Here is a 19,107-nt window from a genome sequence, read left to right on the forward strand (position 1 = left end):
CACGTACAGAGGATGGATAACTCAAGACTCCCTAAAATAATTATGCAATGGGTACCACCAAACCACAGAAAGAGAGGAAGACCCAAGAAATCTTGGAGAGAGGGAGTAACGAAGGCGATGAGCGCAAGAGATCTTAGAGAGGGCCAATGGGATGATAGAGTGTCATGGAAATTAGGCATCGGACAACGTCGCAAGACGTTTTAAAACCGATTGATATATATATAGTATGTATATTAACCTCTCACCTGATCACAACAACCTTGTGCAATTTCCGAGCAAGGATGACATACATCCACATGTGATATTTATAATCTTAAGACATCGACTTAATGTCGACTACTATATAGCATATAATGTAGCAATAATGTTATTTAGAGGTATTTACACCTATTGACGTGGCTAGTTTCAATTACTTGTACACTGGACGTTTACACTGATGATGGTCAGTTTGACCGAAAACGTTTTATACTTCCACTCCCTTGTGGATAAATTTTAAGAATTTTAATAAATTCATATACCTACATACAACAGAAGTGTTTACTTCATTCCACGTTGTTTTAACGAAGGTATACAGCCAACTACAGGGTTTACCCTTTTTAAAGTTTTAATATTTAATTAGTGCACAAAAACTACATGTGAAATTTGAACCAGCCTTCCATAATTCTTCAGTGTCAAGAGAAGTTATTATAAATGCAACGTCTAAAATCATAGTAGAAATGATACTTGATCAATAATTTTGGAATATCAATATCACATTACTACTATTTAAACTGTTTAGTTACGTTTATGCCTTTGCTGTCTTACATCGGTTTATACCTACTGTATGCGAAATTAAAAAAAATGTTAATGTCATGTTAACATCATACGTAGTTATGAGAAAAGCAAAATATTGGAAATTAATGGATAAAATAATAAATTATTTGGACATTGTATCAAAAATTTCATATTACTATAAGATAATTACAATAATTTTATGTATAGATAATTTAAATCTAGGTAAACACTATAATTTTTTGTATAAACTATAACGCGACAACTCGCAGACACTAGATACCCTACCTGCTACAAAGTAGTCGTCGTTCTTCTGTTGTCCCGGGTCTTCAACCTTTACGGCCTTCGGCTTCGCTCAAGTGGAGACGGTCGTGAGTCAAACTCAGTATTCCCGGAATTCCACAACAATATATCTGATCTTACAGGGCGCCAGCTGGTTTGCTCCTCAGGCCAATCACGATTCCCAATTCCCTAACCCAGCAAGAGAACGAATAACAAGACAAACCTCGAACTTACAACATTTATTGTTTGTCACACAAAAAAATAAATTGACAGGTGTTTATTCTGACAGACATCAATATGTGAAATCCGATAATATACCCCCTCGTTACAATAGTTAAGCCATTTGGCTCTACGTTTCCTTATAAACTAGTAAAATCCACAAGTATTCCCCCCGTTACAATATTTAGGCCACTTGGCTCTAGTAAAATCCACTAATATTCCCCCCGTTACAATATTTAGGCCACTTGGCTCTAGGTTTCCTTATAAACTAGTAAAATCCACAAATATTCCCCCCGTTACAATATTTAGGCCACTTGGCTCTAGTAAAATCCACTAATCCGTCTCTCTCCCCAAAAATTGTCAATTCACTATCCCCCCCCCCGAATGTTAAAATATGATAGGTAAGAAATTAAATGTTAATATATAAAAATATAAACTAATAATGAATCAACCCCGGGGTCGTTAGCGTTGGTACCAAGGCGAGCGACGCGAAAGAAACGAATTTTTTTAAGGCATTAATTCCTGTACCTTTACACTGTCATGACTATGACTAGAAAAAAAATTAATAGAAAAGAAGGCAATAACTTAATAATAAAAAAAATATAATTAAAATCACAAAACGATGATACTCATCGTCCAGCTGAAGTCACACCATCACAAAGCCTTCTTTGGTGCCTCCCATCCGAAACAGGAAATAGACAAACGTCCGGCAAGTACTGAGACCTCTACCATCATCCAAATCCTGCTACAGTTAGCACCCGGTACAAGAACTACTATCTTCCGGTACAAGTTCCCTTAAAGTAAGAATAAAATCCCATTACTCATGTGTCATTAAAATGTACATACTTTATACATATTTAGTAGTACATCAATCTATACTAGCAAATTAGGCCCCCTTTACTTTTGAAGTGAAATGCAAATCAATAATTCCTGCCCAAGAAAAATGAATTCACATGTGTCTATATGCAGTATTTAAACAAATGCAAAAAAATACATGTGCTCTTTTTTTTTAATATTTACTGAATTTAGTAAGCCCCAAAAAAAGACATTTAGTATAGTAATAAAAAAAGAAACTACTACAGTTAGTGTAGGACAAAGTGTCCCAAGCTACCAAATATGTAATGTCCCCCGTAAAACTCTACAATAAAAAAAAATAAAATGTTCAAATATCTTACTTCCCATCTACAGATAAGTCCCAAAAGTTAACCCCTTAATACACACAATAATAATTACCTTGTTCACCAAGGGTCATCATCATCATTTGGCTCTACAACTCTATGTGAGTCTTGGCCGCGTTTACTATTTCCCTCCATTGTTGTCGGTCCTGAGCAGCCAGTGTTGCCAGGTCAAATTTATAGAAGATACTAGATTTCACTGAAAAAAATCACTAGAATTTCACTAGACTACGCGCATGCGCAATAACATATAATTAAGCGCAGTAGCATAGCCACCTTTACTTAACAAGCCATGAAGTTGAAACTTGGCAACATCTATTGGTAGACCGATTAATTCTGACAGTTCTCATTTGTTTTTAAATAATTTTCACTGTATTTACAGAGAAACTGAAATATTTTACAATATTTCGTGCTACCAATTATAAGAACATTAAAATGTATGTTATTAAGATGATTTTAGTTCAATATAATATATTTTTATATAAACTTGCGTGCATATAGAAATCCGTCCACTTAAAGAATTTGTCATTTTTAATGTCTTATATTTCCTAAATCTGTTGGCAGATTTAAGTGATTTTTTTAATATGTTATAGCCTAATTCTTTAACAATACCGCTGTAATAATATTGTTGCTAACCAGTTAAATTTTTATGGTGTACCGGGCGTTTATAAAATACTGAAATTAAAACCCAACTATAGACTCCGGTTTTCTTAACATTCTGTTTTTTTTTTATTAATTCGCTTATGTTTAACAACTAGATTTGTTCTTTATCAATTCAGGGTGTTTCTAAATAAGTGCGACAAACTTTAAGGGGAAAGGAACAAAATGCAAAATTTTGACGCCTGTATTTTAAATATAATCATTTTTTTCGAATTCCGAGAAAACTAATAAGTATTTTTGAAAAATTTAAACGCAGAATAAAAGATTACTTTATTACCGAGGGCCAAAAGTCCCTTATAAGGCCGCGTCACAAGGCCCCGTCTCACCATCAAATAATTGACAGTTATTTGATCAAACTTGACAGTCAAACTTGACTAGTGACACAAACTATACATACTAACTGTCACTTTGTGTCACTAACTGTCAAGTTTGATCAAATAACTGTCAATTATTTGATGGTGAGACGGGGCCTTCTTGATCAAACAGTTTGAGCAAACTTGACGTACTTGAGGAAGTACGTCAAAGTGACGTCACATTTGCAGTTTTTTTGAAATTCTAAAAATCTGTGCTCTCACTATCAGTCTAGTTTGATCAAATTTTTTGTATTGAGTTGTCTAACTTGTTTGTACTTTATTTAAAATTAAAATTTTTCATTATTATCCACAATGAACACTCAGGATGTGACGTCACTAACTGTCACTTTCAGTTTGCTCAAACCAGTTTGATCAAATTATTTGATGGTGGGACGCGGTCTTTAGAATGAATAAAAAGTTTTTTTTAATGACATATTTGAAAAGATCACACTAAATTTTCTTAGTTTTTCACCCCTGTAACTTATTAAAATAAACATAGAAGTTTTCAGGGACTTTGGGCCCTCGGTCCTAACGTAATCTTTCACTCCGAGTTTAAATTTTTGAAAAATACTTATTAGTTTTCTTAGGATTCGAAAAAAATGAATACCGTTTATATTCTTATTGTTTTTTTTTGTATAATAAACGTTACTTACAAGGAATTACTTTTAATATTATTTTGTACAAACTTCTAATTAATAATATTTTCTTGTTCGACTCAAAAAATACTATAAGTTTTACCAGAATTTGTACTTTACAATCGTAGTTTCGAAAGCGGTAGTCCGAAAGTCGGACTACGAACGTCATCAATTGCGACGTTGCCTTTTTCTCTTCATGGCTTGTAAAGTAAAGGTGGCTATGGCAGTAGGGATAGGGCTTTCCTAAAATTTTCAGAGGATCTCCCTATTTTTGAATTCTTCTTCTTAAAGTGCCTATCCGTTCCGGATGTTGGCGATCATCATGGCTATCTTGACTTTGTTTACCGCAGCGCGGAACAGTTCAGTGGTAGTCGTGTTATACCAATTACGTAAATTTTGAAGCCAGGAAATGCGTCTTCTTCCCGGTCCTCTTTTACCATTTACCTTCCCTTGGAGAATCAGTTGGAGAAGGCCGTAACGTTCTTGATTTCTCATTACATGTCCTAGATATTCTAATTTTTTTGTTTTCATGTTTTGGATGATTTTTGAATTATCTAGGTTAAAACGCAAAAAGACCTTACAATTATGCTGAAGTAATTATTCCAAACAACCATAATAGGCCTGGATCCCGCGTACCAAAAAAAGTTGATTAATAGCAAGCTGAAAATTTGTTAATAGCTTAATTAACGGTGTCTAGTCGGACAAACTTTGATGTACGGGAACACTGGAATAGGGGAATTTTTAATTGTAGAACAGTTTAAAAATTTGGAACGTCAGAGTAAGAAAACACTCCATGTATTTTGTCGGACAGAACTTCCAATTATTGATTTGTTACTGCATGTTTCATTAAACTCTCATGCAAAAATCAGACTGCTGTTTATCACCAATATAATTCCTGTCATTTGACATGTTCTTCGTGTTTTATTAAAATGCCCAGTTGGTGATAATACCATTAATACCGCAGTCTGATTTCTGCATGAGAGTTTAACGAAATGATAATTAAGAAATCAATTGGAAGTTCTGACCGACAAAATACATGGAACGTTTTCGTAATCTAAAGGCCCCGTCTCACCATCAAATAATTGACAGTTATTTGATCAAACTTGACAGTTAGTGACACAAAGTGACAGTTAATATGTATAGTTTGTGTCACTAACTGTCAAGTTTGATCAAATAACTGTCAATTATTTGATGGTGAGACGGGGCCTTGACGTTCCAAATTGTTAACCTGTTCCACAATTAAAACTTCTCCTGTTCCAGTGTTCTCATACATCAAAGTTTGTCCGACTAGACACCGTTAAGTTATTAACAAATTTTCAGCTTGCTATTAATCAACTTTTTTTTTGGTACGCGAGATCCAGGCCTATTATTCAAATTTAATTGATAAATAAAGAGCTTGCTAATACTATGTAAGTGATTTTTATCAAGGTCAGCCATTATGATGAAACATTTTATTTTGGAGAATAGGGGGAATAATCGGTAACTAGGAAATCAAGATCATAATATATATTTATTAAAAGGACATTCTTCATCTGGTTGAAATAGATACCACAAACGTGATTCTCTTAGTTGGGTATGGATTAAGTTCACAGTAAAAGAAAGCCGCACAACCATTATTTTTTATTTATGTAAGTTTTCTTCTCTGGACACTTGAAACTATTGAGTTGAGGAGAGTGTCGTAATCGTGAATTGACTCATCACTTTTAAGGACTGCCATGTTTATGTTAATTTTGGTATGTTATGATTAGGTATTAAATTGCCATCACAAATTTCCGGGGATTTTTCTTTCTTTGCAAAGTAATTTTTAAACAATTCCGGGAAGTATTAAATGAATTTTAATACAAACGTATTAAAAATACTACTGAAAATATATTTTTTTTGTTACAATGTAGCAAAAATATTCATTATAATGGAAATTTTAAAAATCACTAGAATTGGGTCTATTTTGAAAAGTTATCACTATTTCACTAGATTGTTAAAAAATCACTAGATCTAGTGAAATTTCACTAGACCTGGTAACACTGTGAGCAGCTATTTCCCATTGCTGTACTCCCATTTTGCGTAGATCGCTGGCTACTGCGTCCTTCCATCTCTTTCTTGGGCGACCAACTGACCTTTTTCCAACGGGCCTTTCCCAGAATGTGGCGTTTAGAAGTCTTTCGTCACTTGATCTTAGTACGGTCAGGACTCAACCAAGGGTCTCCCTATAAAACTTCTGTCTCCATCAAAAAAACGACAGACATGCCGAAATCCAGCTTCCAAAAAAATTGATCACCACGTTTATCCACATATAATGTGCGGTTCCAGAAGATTATATGATCATCCAAATCCCCAATTTCTTCTGAACCTTAAGATGGTATTCTCACATATTATCCCCAATGGGATGTCCTTAAAACCCGAAAAAAACCTAGCAGAACCAACCGTGAGACATCTTATCTCGGGTGACCTATATAAGATGGATTCAAAGCCGCTTCCGCCTTCCTCCCCAAAAGCGAGACTCCGTTCGAGAGACACATTTCCTTTATCTGTCACTCCTTGACAGCACTCTTAGAGTACCCCAGGTACTCTAACACCAACAACCTTGTCGAACCCGATTATATATTGCAGGATGATGGCCTTTCCGCCTATGTACACCCCGTACGGCCTTCCATCACCCTCAACCCTTTTATAGCCGAGAAAAATAACACTACCAAAATATCCACCCAATGACGTCATATTTTTACCCAAAAACGAAATATCAACGACAACCGACAATACCAGTTTAGAAAAGAGAAGAGGACGAACTTCAAGTCATACATAACCTACGAATACGAATGTCAGATGTTTTTCAATTGTAAACATTCTAATATTTTGTTAATTTGTTATTTAATCCTAATTGCTGCAATAATTTTAACAATTATCCCGAGTGTAATTATCGTAAGTGGTGTACACCAGTCATCCGATAAAGAGGAATGTACTGAATATTCGGAACTAATGAGAAGCCATTTCTCCTACTAAAACATCCGAGGCTTTCAATATTGTTCAACAGAAATACATCTCACCATCCACACAGGACCCCAAATCTATCGACAGTACCGACACCTACTTCCATACATAACCAACTCAAAATAAACAACAAATATTCACACCTTACAACGTAAGTACAATTTATTTGATACATTTAATATCTTCCTCTTTCTAAACCGCTAGACCATAAGTTCCTATCAACAGATGTCGAAATATCAAGATAAATTAAACTTTAAAAGCGAACATGAGACCGTCATTAGGCATGCATTTAGATAAAATAGCAATTGTTATGTTACGACACAACGGGGTCGTTACAAAACAATCTGTAACCTGGGTGCTTCGCTACACCTATCCGAGACAAGATGTTATTGTATAATGATCGGCAGCCGGCAGTTGCACCTGAGCGAGAAAAGTTTTTACCTTTGTTGTATTTGTCCCACATATCAACTCAAAAAAAAATTTTTTTTCAACAAATATTTGATTTATGTTACCACCCAATCAACTGATTTATTCAAACTAGAAAAAAATCAGGTCCGGCATTAAAAAATTAGTTCGTTTGGGTCTTAAAAAAAATTAAATGTTACTGGATATTAGTTCAGGATATGAAGCATTTTGGCTCGCATTTGGTTAAAATGTAATGAAAAATTCCCGCCCAGGAGATGGGGTGGCAGCAACGTCTAAGATTTCATCGTACACCGGCATGATATAGAAAATGGTCCTTGGGCTATTCCCTACCTTCTGTGATGATTTCAAGTAAATCCATGATAAACGAAAAAATTGCGAGCCAAAATGCTTCATTTCCTGAACTAATATCCAGTAATAGAATCGGTTGTTTGTGTGAATCAACTTTTACTAAATGGCATTGGGAAGAGTATACTTTAACTAGTTAGAGTAGAGTCTACTTTTACTAGTAAATGTTGAATAAAAATCTACATTTTAGATTTATAATCAACATTTACTGAAACCAGCCGTTTGAGTTGACTCGAACTAGGAATAGTCAACTCCAACTGGATAATCAACTTGAACTGTAACATATATAATTTAGCTCTTATCGATATCGATGAAGATGACTAAAAAACTATTTGTATTTGTAAATTCCTATTTTTGGGTAAATAAATGTTTTGTACGTAATTCTACTTAAAAAAAAATAAATAACTAGGAAGTATGTACTTATTTTTTCAGATGGAATCGCGATCTAAAAGGATCCTTGAACTTGCAATGGCAACTGAGAAATCGAACATTTCCGTTCTAATGACTAGTACTTACAGGTTACAGGTATTGTAAGTTTTATCTTTAAGGTTATCTGCGAAGTATTTAATAGGCACCTATTAGACGATAGGTTTTGTTGTCATCCATCGCCGATTCTGGCTACGATTAACCGATAACTTGTGTAAAATTTAAATATCTGTTTTAGGTAGGGTATGACTAAAGGCTGTATGACACTATACATTTTCTTGTATCATTTCTAATATCGTTTCTGATATGTCAAAAAAATGCATAGTGTCATACACAGATACAAGAAACGATATCAGAAACGATACAAGAATTTGAGTCAGACACAGATTCTTGTACAAGAACTGCGCCAATTTCTGCGCAAAGAGCAAAAACGTAAAACCTGCTGGTAAAACATCTAAAATGTCATAATTACTAAATTACTTACTCATAATGGCGGCTGAAATGAAAATGAGATAATGTATTGATGAATTTATTTGTGTTTTTGTAGGTATTATTCATAAATCTTTTATTGATACTTAATATACCGTTAGGTATGGACCATGATACTATAAATAAAGTTATTTATAGTATCAAGTAAGTGTTATTTATAGTATCATGGTATAGAGTCTGTTCTACTACTGGAGTGTTCTGTACTGTTCTACTATAATAACCATATATTTAGCTCCTAGTAAAGTTCAAACCATAAATTTAGGTTTCATGGTGCATAATTTTTTAATAGACGAAAATACAATAGTTCCTAATTTGGATCAAACTGAAGATAATTCTCATGCAAATATTTTAGCACAAATATCAAAACAAAATAAAAACACAAATAATCAACCTCAAACAGTCAACGTAAAATTCTGGTTAACATTAAAATGTTTATAAATTTTATAAAATTTTTAAAATCAGCTGTAGCTGTAGATGCAGTACTAGAATACCATAACGTGACACAGGGTGACAAACAAAATTTCGACCAATCACGTGCCGAATTTCATACAATTTTCGATACAAGAACTTGCATAGTGTCATACAGGGCACAAATGTACGTACAAGAAATGATACAAGAAAATGTATACAAGAAACTATATCAGAAACGATATTAGAAATGATACAAGAAAATGCATAGTGTCATACAGCCTTAACAGGTTAGCGTATATGGCTTTTATTACTATTATCTTCTGTTTTATTCTTATCTTCTATTATATAATATTATTAAATTTGATGTACCCGTTTCTTAGATAATAGCACAACATTAAACATACCGATTGGAACTTCAAACATAGGAGACTTATTGTTAACAGAAGAAAAAGTTGACTTAACAGTTCCGAATCGTAGTCATTGTAATTCGACTAGCAGTAGTTCGTAGTGACTCCTCAACCATCTCATCAAGATTTCAACTCGTCGTCGTTCAACTCGTCAACCATCACTTTCAGTAAAGGTAGACAGACAGATAGACAGAATTTATCCATCCACAAAGTTTACACAATTCTTACAAAAAAAATGTATAAATCTTATGGACTAGTCAAAGTTTTAGTACAATAGAGTACAATATATAGTAAAAATACATATGATTAAAATAAAACAGTGATTACAATAAAATAAATAAGAAATAAAAGTTACAAATAAAAATTTGGAACTGTTGTTGCAAAAATGTTAAAAATTTAAAAATCCATCAATACTATTAGGCTACTGATTATATTCAAAATAAGATAGCTAAAAGGAACTACAACGTTAACGGGGTTTTATTATTTTATATGGTCAATGGACATCTATATATGAAAAAACCGCGGAGTGCTACCATTTAAAGGGGTGTGTTTTTGAGAAATGGGTGAATTAGTCCCTGGGCACAGGTTACATTAGGGTGAGTTCTATGCACTTTTGGTACAAACACGTTTACATAAAAATTGTTCCTGGTTAAAGTTCCTATCTAAATATAACTTTTTAAAGTCAAAGATACTTTTTTTTACAAAAATATATTCAAAAGAAAAAGCACAAAGAAACCCAAAAGAAAGAAATTTTGTTTTTTGTCCCATAACTTTTGTCCACGAGGATATAGGTATAGACATTGCTTCACAGAAAAATAACTTACATATTTTCTCTTTAAAAGTATGTTTGGTAGAGAATTTTGGGCAATTTTCCTTGTTATTTCGCAAATATTGTTCTGTAACTTTTGTTCCTATATGCAATAGGAATAGAAATCAATTACCTTTAAAATGGTCTAGTGTATAACGTTGTACGACTTTTTTTAAAGAGATTATGGTTTTTCAAGGTTTTATAATTTTAACGATTTTTTTATATTATAATATAAAAATAAAATAAAATTATTATATAATATGTTATATATTATACAATACCTAATATAAAAAATATAATTTTTTACATTTTTTACGATTTTTTTTGAAATTTCTCATTATAACTTTTCTTGTACACGAATATGCAATATACTATCTATATATTGCGCAACAAAGAGGGCTTACTTTCTGTTCTTTAAAATGGTGTATAATCTCTATTTAAATACATAATGGAAACCGAGTGATTCTTTGATATTTTTTTACCTGTATTATTTAAAATTATTTCTTTTACAAAAGTTACATAAACATTAGTCTTAAAAAACATCACTTTAGTTAAAATTATTTAAACGTTGACATTTAAAAATTTTTTAAAATCAAAGTCCATCTCTTCGTTAGCATTAGCTTCAATATCTTCCTCTGACACCTCAGCTATCTTAGAGTTCCCACAATTAGTACCCATTCACATGCACCCTTTGCAGAATATTGAACAACTAATTCCTATCTTCCTACAACCGCAGTTTTTTGTGCATCCTTTGGTACATTTACATGCTATTTTTTCAAGCAAAACTTGTGGTGCAGGAGCTTTGACAGTAAATATTGGAATTAATCCATATTTTGAAGTTTGCCCGGCCGAGTCAAGAGGGTCCAAAGTATTACCTATAAAAAATAAGATTAAATCATAACACACAATCACATAAAAAAGTTATAATGAGGAATTTAAAAAATAATCCTGAAATCAAAAATCGTTGCAAGTACTTATTACAATTTGAAAAAGCATATGTTATTCAAAAATAACCCTAGAATTTTTTATAATACACCATTTTAAAGTAAACAGAATAAGCTTTCTTTTTTATTATATAATATATACCATATAGAAAAAGAAAGTTATAATAGGAAATTTTAAAAATAATGTTAAAAAATATAAAAACTCGTTAAAAGTATAAAGTCTTCAAAAAGATAACCTCTTTAAAAGAAGTCGTACAACATTATACAGTAGATCATTTTAAAGGTAATTGATTTCTATTCCTCTTACATGTACCATTGCGTATACCTAAAGTTACGTAGAAAAAAGTTACAGAACAATATTTGCGAAATAACAAGGAAAATTGCCCAAAATTGCTGTGAGTGGTGAACTTTGAAAAATAATATTTCGAAAACTGTAAATCCTAATGACCTCTCCTGAACATTATTTTAAAGAGAAAATATGTAAGTTTTTTTTTCTGTGAAGCAATGTCTATACCTATGTCCTCGTGGACAAAAGTTATGGGACAAAAAACAAAATTTCTTTCTTTTGGGTTTCTTTGTGCTTTTTCTTTTGAATAAATGTTTGTAAAAAAAGTATCTTTGACTTTAATAATAAAACCCCGTTAACGTTGTAGTTCCTTTCTATAGTACATAATCAATAGCCTATATAGAATGTGTTGTCCATTAAAAATGAATGCACAGTTTGGCGTAATTTATGTATTCAATTAATGTTCATTTTAATGTAATCAAAAGCATTTCATTTTTTTACCTAATAGGGAACTTGCATAAAATTTTAAATTCAAAAAAATGTTATAAATCACAACAGAACATAATTTAAAACATGTATCAAAGATTAAAAAGTTTTGTTTGGCTTTCGTTTGGCCCCTAAAGATGATTAAAAATTCGAATTAAAACAGGTGGTCCAAAACGCATCGTGACGTCATTCGTTTAAATTATGTTTACATTCTTCCAAAAAAGTAAACAGAATTTAAAATTAGACATTATAAACGTCAGTAGAAAATACAGTTATGTAACCTCACAAGTGAATGATCCTTTGAACTATTTTAAATTGACTAAAGGTTCTCTAACCCAAGGCCAGAAAACAAAAAAAATATATAGATTTTAAATTTGTACTTCTGTTATTATGAGGTTTTAAGGCGTGAAATTTTGGAAATCTTATTTTTAAAGGAAACTGAATATTATTATGCAATAAAAAAATGTGCAAGTTCCCTATTAGGTTTGGCATTCGTTTTGACACTGACACTATTAAATGACATTTAAAATAGTTCAAACGATCAAAAACACTTGTGAGGTTACATTTTATTTTCTACTGACGTTTATAATGTCTAATTTTAAATTTTGTTTACTTTTTTGGAAGAATGTAAAAATTTAAACGAATGACGTCACGACGCGTTTTGGACCACCTGTTTTAATTTGAATTTTTAATCATCTTTAGGGGCCAAACGAAAGCCAAACAAAACTTTTTAATATTTGATACATGTTTTAAATTATGTTCTGTTGTGATTTCTAACAGTTTTTTCGAATTTAAAATTTTATGCAAGTTCCATATTCTAGTAGGTAATATTCTATTCAATGTAATCAAAAGCATTTCATTTTTTTTTACCTAATTCTGGTAATATTCTAACCATAATTTTCTTTACAGATAGCGACGACTCCATAAAAGACCCAGACTATGAAGATGTAGAACTAAGACATCGTAATCGAAGAAATGCTTCATGTTCTGACGAAGAAGATTTACCTGTTAGTACAAGAAATCACGACAATATTTTATGTGAAAGTGTGAATCTGCTACCTAGGGAAGACAATGAAATGATACTTAACACCCTTATACCAATACAAAGTGAATCGTCTGATAAGGAAAATATAAGCGCCTGTCAACAGGAGTTAACAAATCCAGATTGTAGTCCAAATAAAATAGTAAAAAAAAAGATGAAGACAAGAAGATAATTGGAAAAAAATGTAGTAAAGAAACTGAATACTAGAGGAAAATCTTATCAAACACTAAAGGCAAAGAAAACCATTCCAGAACCTACATTGAAACCACCTTGCAGAGAAAATTGTGCTTTCAAATGTCGGTCAAATAGGTCAAATATCACAGAGGAGCGACGTTTGCAATTATTTATAGAATACTGAGATTTAGGAAACATCGAAAAACAGTGGTCATTTATCGCAAACAGTGTTGAAGCAGTTGTGCCAAAATATCGTTATGTTAAAATGGATGCCGATGGGAACGTTGCGCCTTCTCTTGACAATAAAAATGCTTTCTTTTTAACTGTTGCTGGTGTAACGACTAGAGTGCGTAAACTATTTTTTAAAAATACTCTAGCAATTAATAACTGACCTATTAAGACGGCCTTAAAGGAGAAAATAGAGACACCAACATTTCAGCAATGAAAGATAATCGAGGATGTCATGAAAATAGATATACGATTACCGACCTACACAGAGACTATGTTACAAAGTGTCAATCATTAAATGTACCATTTGCCACATATTTGATGTTCTACCATATATTTACTCAAGATTTCAACATGTCATTTTTTGTTCCTAAAAAAGACTTGTATGATGTGTGTGAAGGTTATAAAAATAGCACCGAGAAAGAGAAACAACAAATAAAAGAGAAATACGAAACACATCAAAGTGAAAAAGTTCTCTCACGCATAGAGAAAGAAAATGATAAAAAGACAATAAAATTCTGGTCGCAGTGTATGACTTGCAAGCAGTGTTCTACTATAAATCGAAATTGAATATTTTTAATTTAACCATATACTTATATAACATTCAGATTCAGAATTACTATGATGAAGTTGAAAGCTATGTTTGGGATGAGTCAAACGCCCATAGAGGTGTGAATGAAATTGGTACATGTGTTTACAAGTAGGTACCTTAAGAAAATTTCAGAAACAGCCAACAAAAAATAAATTTATGATCTGTATGTACAGTTGAGTCCGCGAGTCTTTACCCGTGCGTCATTAATACCTGGCGAGATAAAACACATACTTTTTATTTAGCATCATTCTCTTCCACGCATGAAATTAATGACAAACCAGCTGGCGCCTCTTATTAAGTAAAGACACATGTTATTTTTATGAACGATTTAGACTCAGTGCATTGAAAAGAGATAGGTACAAAGAAAGACGATTGGGGATGTCTTCACATATTTTAAGTACAATTTCTGACGTTTTGGTTTGTTTACTTTTGTGGCTGTCAGTTTGTTGAATTTTTTTCTGATATTTTGTCGAATTTTTGCATTTTGAATTTTTATAGTATACAAACAGTTGTTTTCACAACTAATTTTATACTGGAGTTACAAATGTAGCTGTAATTATGCACCTAAATTTTAAAGCAAAATTTAAATTTGACAACATTCTATTTATTTGATAACGTCAAATTTTATACTATAACCCTTGATCGGAATAATATCCACGTGCCGTTGCGTTTAGTAAATTTCTGACTTATTTCGTATGCTTTAAATGATGACGCACGGGTAAAGACTCGCGGACTCAACTGTATATATAAGCAGTAAAAACAATTGAAAATCTTAAACACAGTAACGCATAAATATTTGATAAAGGGCACACCTAAAACGAGGGAGATTCTGCTCATTCTCAAATTGAGAGAGAAATTACATGTCAATTAAGATCTGGCCCTATGTATACACCTGATGCATTTATTGTGCCGTAAAGGCTGCAAGGAAGAAAAGCGAGCCCTTCCATGTTAATGAAATGCGTTTCACCGATTTTTTTGACTTGAAGAGCTTATGCGATCAAATGAACTTTTCTTTTCTGAAAGATGAAAATAATGAGACAGTAAAACTAGCAGGTTTAAAGGTGATTCAACTTAAAAAAAGCGAACCCTATGCTATATTTTTTAAAAATTCACACGCTGACAAACAATTTAAGAAAGTTATTAATAAAAAGAAGAATAGCAACAATTTGGAATTGAGAGATGCATACAGCGCAAAACCAGGTATGCCCGATAAGAAAAAAGCGGATCTCATGGATTTGGTTAATAAAAACCTAATTCCAAGATATCACAGGCCATTTTATGAATCGTTGTAGTTTTAAAAGTCACGTGTTTTTGCTTGTTTTGACAAAGACAATATCTTAAGTATTACATTTTTATGATTTAATAAAATTAGTTCGTTTAGAATTTAAGCTTTTACGCATTATTAAATAACTTTAAGAAATAGTTTTAATTTAAGAATTATTGCCCTTTAATTTCGCCTTGTAATTGTAATATTGGTTGTTATAGTTACACTTTTTCAATAAAGAACATATTCTCAAATCTAAAATCTTTTACTTGACAACGTTTGTTTATTGTATAACCCAGTAACATAACAAAAATAATATCATCAACAACGTGACAAGTCAGTTTGTAACATTCATCTTATTACATTTTTGCAGGAAAAGTGTGACATAAAATCACCTTTTTCGTAAATATGCAAATTTTTCGATAAACTTATTATATCATCAGGCCTATCTAACATTTTCAGAGACGTAAGTAGTCAACACTTATACCTAGTTAATATTAGATTGACTATAAAAATGAATTCCTTTGAAGACAATAATTTTTTGTAAGTTAAAAAGGAGGCTCCTGTAAAATTGTACTTTTTAACTTAACATCTTATTGAAGCAAAGAGGCGATGTGTTTGATATATTGTAAGTACCTATGTATGTACTTGATTTTTCTCATGAAAATGCCTGCACATCTGATTAACCAGCCAGGCTCTGATCCCGAGATGACCGGTTAAGAGGGAATCTATACCTACTTAATTTGTAATTTTCTCTTATAGTTAAGCCTTTTAATTGTATTTAAAATCAAAATTATATCAGTAGGTAAAAAAGTAGTTATGCCTAATTAAGTATACTACTAAATATGGACTCATTAAATAAGGACTCATAGAGTACCCCTAGTAGTAATCACCATGGTGGACATGCAAAGGAGAAGTACTGATCATGGACATCGGATACCAAGATCCGGCAGAGGAAGACAAATAGATAAGTACAAGGCTTCCTCGGTCGTAAACCTGCGAAACCCTTGTAATAAGAAAAAGACAACCATAAAAATTACTACGTGGAATGTGAGGAGCTTATTCTCTTCGGGAAAATTAGATAACGCCGTATTGGAAATGGATCGTTTGGGTATAGACATATTTGGCATAAGCGATACACAATGGCCAGGAAATGGCAAATGCCCCACAACTAATCATGGTATGTTTTATTATGCCGGAAGTGACACCACAACCCATCGATACGGAGTTGGAGTCATCATCTCAAAAAATGGAAAGATGCTGTAGCAAATTTTACTCCATTTTCAGAGCGCGTGATGTTAATACAATTGAAAGATAAGAAGAACATAATAAACATCATACAAGTGTACGCTCCTACAGCAGACAAAGACAAAGAGAAAATAGAACAATTCTATAATAACTTAGAAGAGGTGATGAGAACAACAAAGAGACAACACATTAACATAGTAATGGGCGATCTGAACACCAAGGTAGGTCAGGATAAAGTTGGAGAAAATGTCGGTGAATATGGCTTAGGTAATAGAAATAAAAGGGGTGATCCTTTAATTCAGTTCTGTCAAAGCGAAGATTTAATAATAACTAATACATTCTTTAAATTACCCCCAAGGAGAGTGTATACGTGGACGTCACCTCAACACACACAGGACAAAGTAATCAGAAACCAAATAGATTACATAATGGTGACAAAAAGATACCGTAATGCTGTGAAATCTACTAAAACTTACCCTGGAACTGATATCGGTTCAGATCCTAATCCAGTAGTATCTGTGTTAGAAGCTAGACCAAAGAAAATGAGAAAAACCATCATCCCAGCGTTAGACTTAAGCCAGCTTAAAAGTGAACACCGACGACAAACAGTGCGAGAAGAAATCAACACCAGCCTCAGTGTAGCAGAAAACCAAATCCGCAGAACAGACAACATAGATGAAAAACTGAAGTATATAAACACTATAATAAGAACTACGGGAAAGAAACACCTAACCAAATCTACAAGGAAACATAAGGTGTGGATGACACCAGACATACTAGAACTAATTGATGAAAGACGCAAATTGAAGAATAATTCAGAAAAATACAGAGAGGTTGATAAGAACATAAAGCAAATAATAAAGAAGGCCAAAGAACCATGGATTAAAGAACAATGTGTAGAAATGGAAGACTATGAAAGAAAGTATGACACATTCAATATACATAAAAAAGTAAAAGAACTTACAGGAACCCAAAGAAGACATCAAATAAGTTTGCTTAAGGACAAAGACGGAAATATTATTATAGACTTAACAGAAAAAATTAATAGATGGAGTGAATACATAAGAGAATTGTTTGAGGACAACAGAAATAACATTGTCCAGGTAAATGGTGAAACGGGACCTGAAATCCTAAAATGTGAAGTAGAAATGGCACTTAGAAATTCCAAAACTGGAAAGGAAAATGGACCTGATGAGGTTCCTACTGAATTACTAAAGCTCTTGAATGATGAATCAATAGGTATAATATTGCACTTATTTAACACAGTATACAATACTGGTATTATACCTCAAGAGTGGCTGCTGTCTACATTCGTTACACTGCCAAATAAATCCAATGCAAAAGAATGTTCAGAACATCGAACAATATCTTTAATGAGCCATCTACTAAAGATATTTCTAAAAATCATCCACAACCGAGTTTATCAAAAGTTGGAGTCAGATATTAGTAATGCGCAGATGGGGTTCAGAAAGGGACTAGGTACTCGAGAAGCTCTCTTCGGTTTGAATGTTCTTACACAAAGATGCCAAGACGTTAATCAAGAAGTACATGCATGTTTTATCGATTTTGAAAAAGCGTTTGACAGAGTACGCCATGATAGGCTAAGAGACATTCTTGAAAGAAAAGACATAGATAATAAAGATCTGCGAATAATTCTCAACTTATATTGGAATCAGAAAGCTAACATCAAAATAGAAAATGAGATATCAAAAGCAATAGAAATACGTAGAGGAGTAAGACAGGGATGCATTTTGTCACCACTGCTATTTAATGTATATAGTGAAAGCATCTGTCAGGAAGCCCTTTTGCAAGCAAATGAAGGAATCATAATCAATGAAGAGGTTGTAAATAATATTCGATACGCAGACGACACTGTACTAGTTGCAAGAAAAGTAGAAGAATTACAACGATTACTTACAAACATAAATATTGCTTGCAACAATTATGGCATAAACATTAATATCAAAAAAACCAAGTATATGGTCTTCAGTAAAATCATGACACAACCAGCACATATTACCTAGTATAAACAGCATTCAAATTGAAAAAGTATCAAGTTACAAATACTTGGGAACTTTAATAAACGAAACTGGAGACCAAAACAATGAAATAAAAAGACGTATCGAAATTGCCAGGGCCACATTCATAAAGATGAGAAAATTCTTCTGCAACTTTACGATTAAGAATGCTAAGAGGCTATGTATATAACACGCTATTATACGGTGTAGAGGCCTGGACTCTCAAACAGAACAACATAGAAAATATTGAAAGTTTCGAGATGTGGTGCTACCGTCGAATGCTGAAGATAAGTTGGGTTGAAAGAATCACAAATCTTGAAGTAATACGAAGGATAGGAAGAGACCCAGAAATTTTGTTAACGATAAAACGAAGAAAACTCGAGTATTTGCGTCACCTGATGAGAGGTCATAAATACGCATTACTTCAAAATAT

The 19,107-nt window shown here is 32.6% G+C and overlaps 1 protein-coding gene across 1 annotated transcript in view; it reads right to left on the minus strand.

The window, feature by feature from the left end:
- Positions 1 to 19,107, minus strand: part of LOC126886021 (zinc finger protein 678-like) — a 39,934-nt gene that overhangs the window by 20,218 nt on the left and 609 nt on the right. The gene's annotated exons all lie outside the window — the stretch shown is intronic.

The sequence above is a fragment of the Diabrotica virgifera genome, chromosome 6 (assembly GCF_917563875.1).
Source record: "Diabrotica virgifera virgifera chromosome 6, PGI_DIABVI_V3a".
Taxonomy (NCBI): domain Eukaryota; kingdom Metazoa; phylum Arthropoda; class Insecta; order Coleoptera; family Chrysomelidae; genus Diabrotica; species Diabrotica virgifera.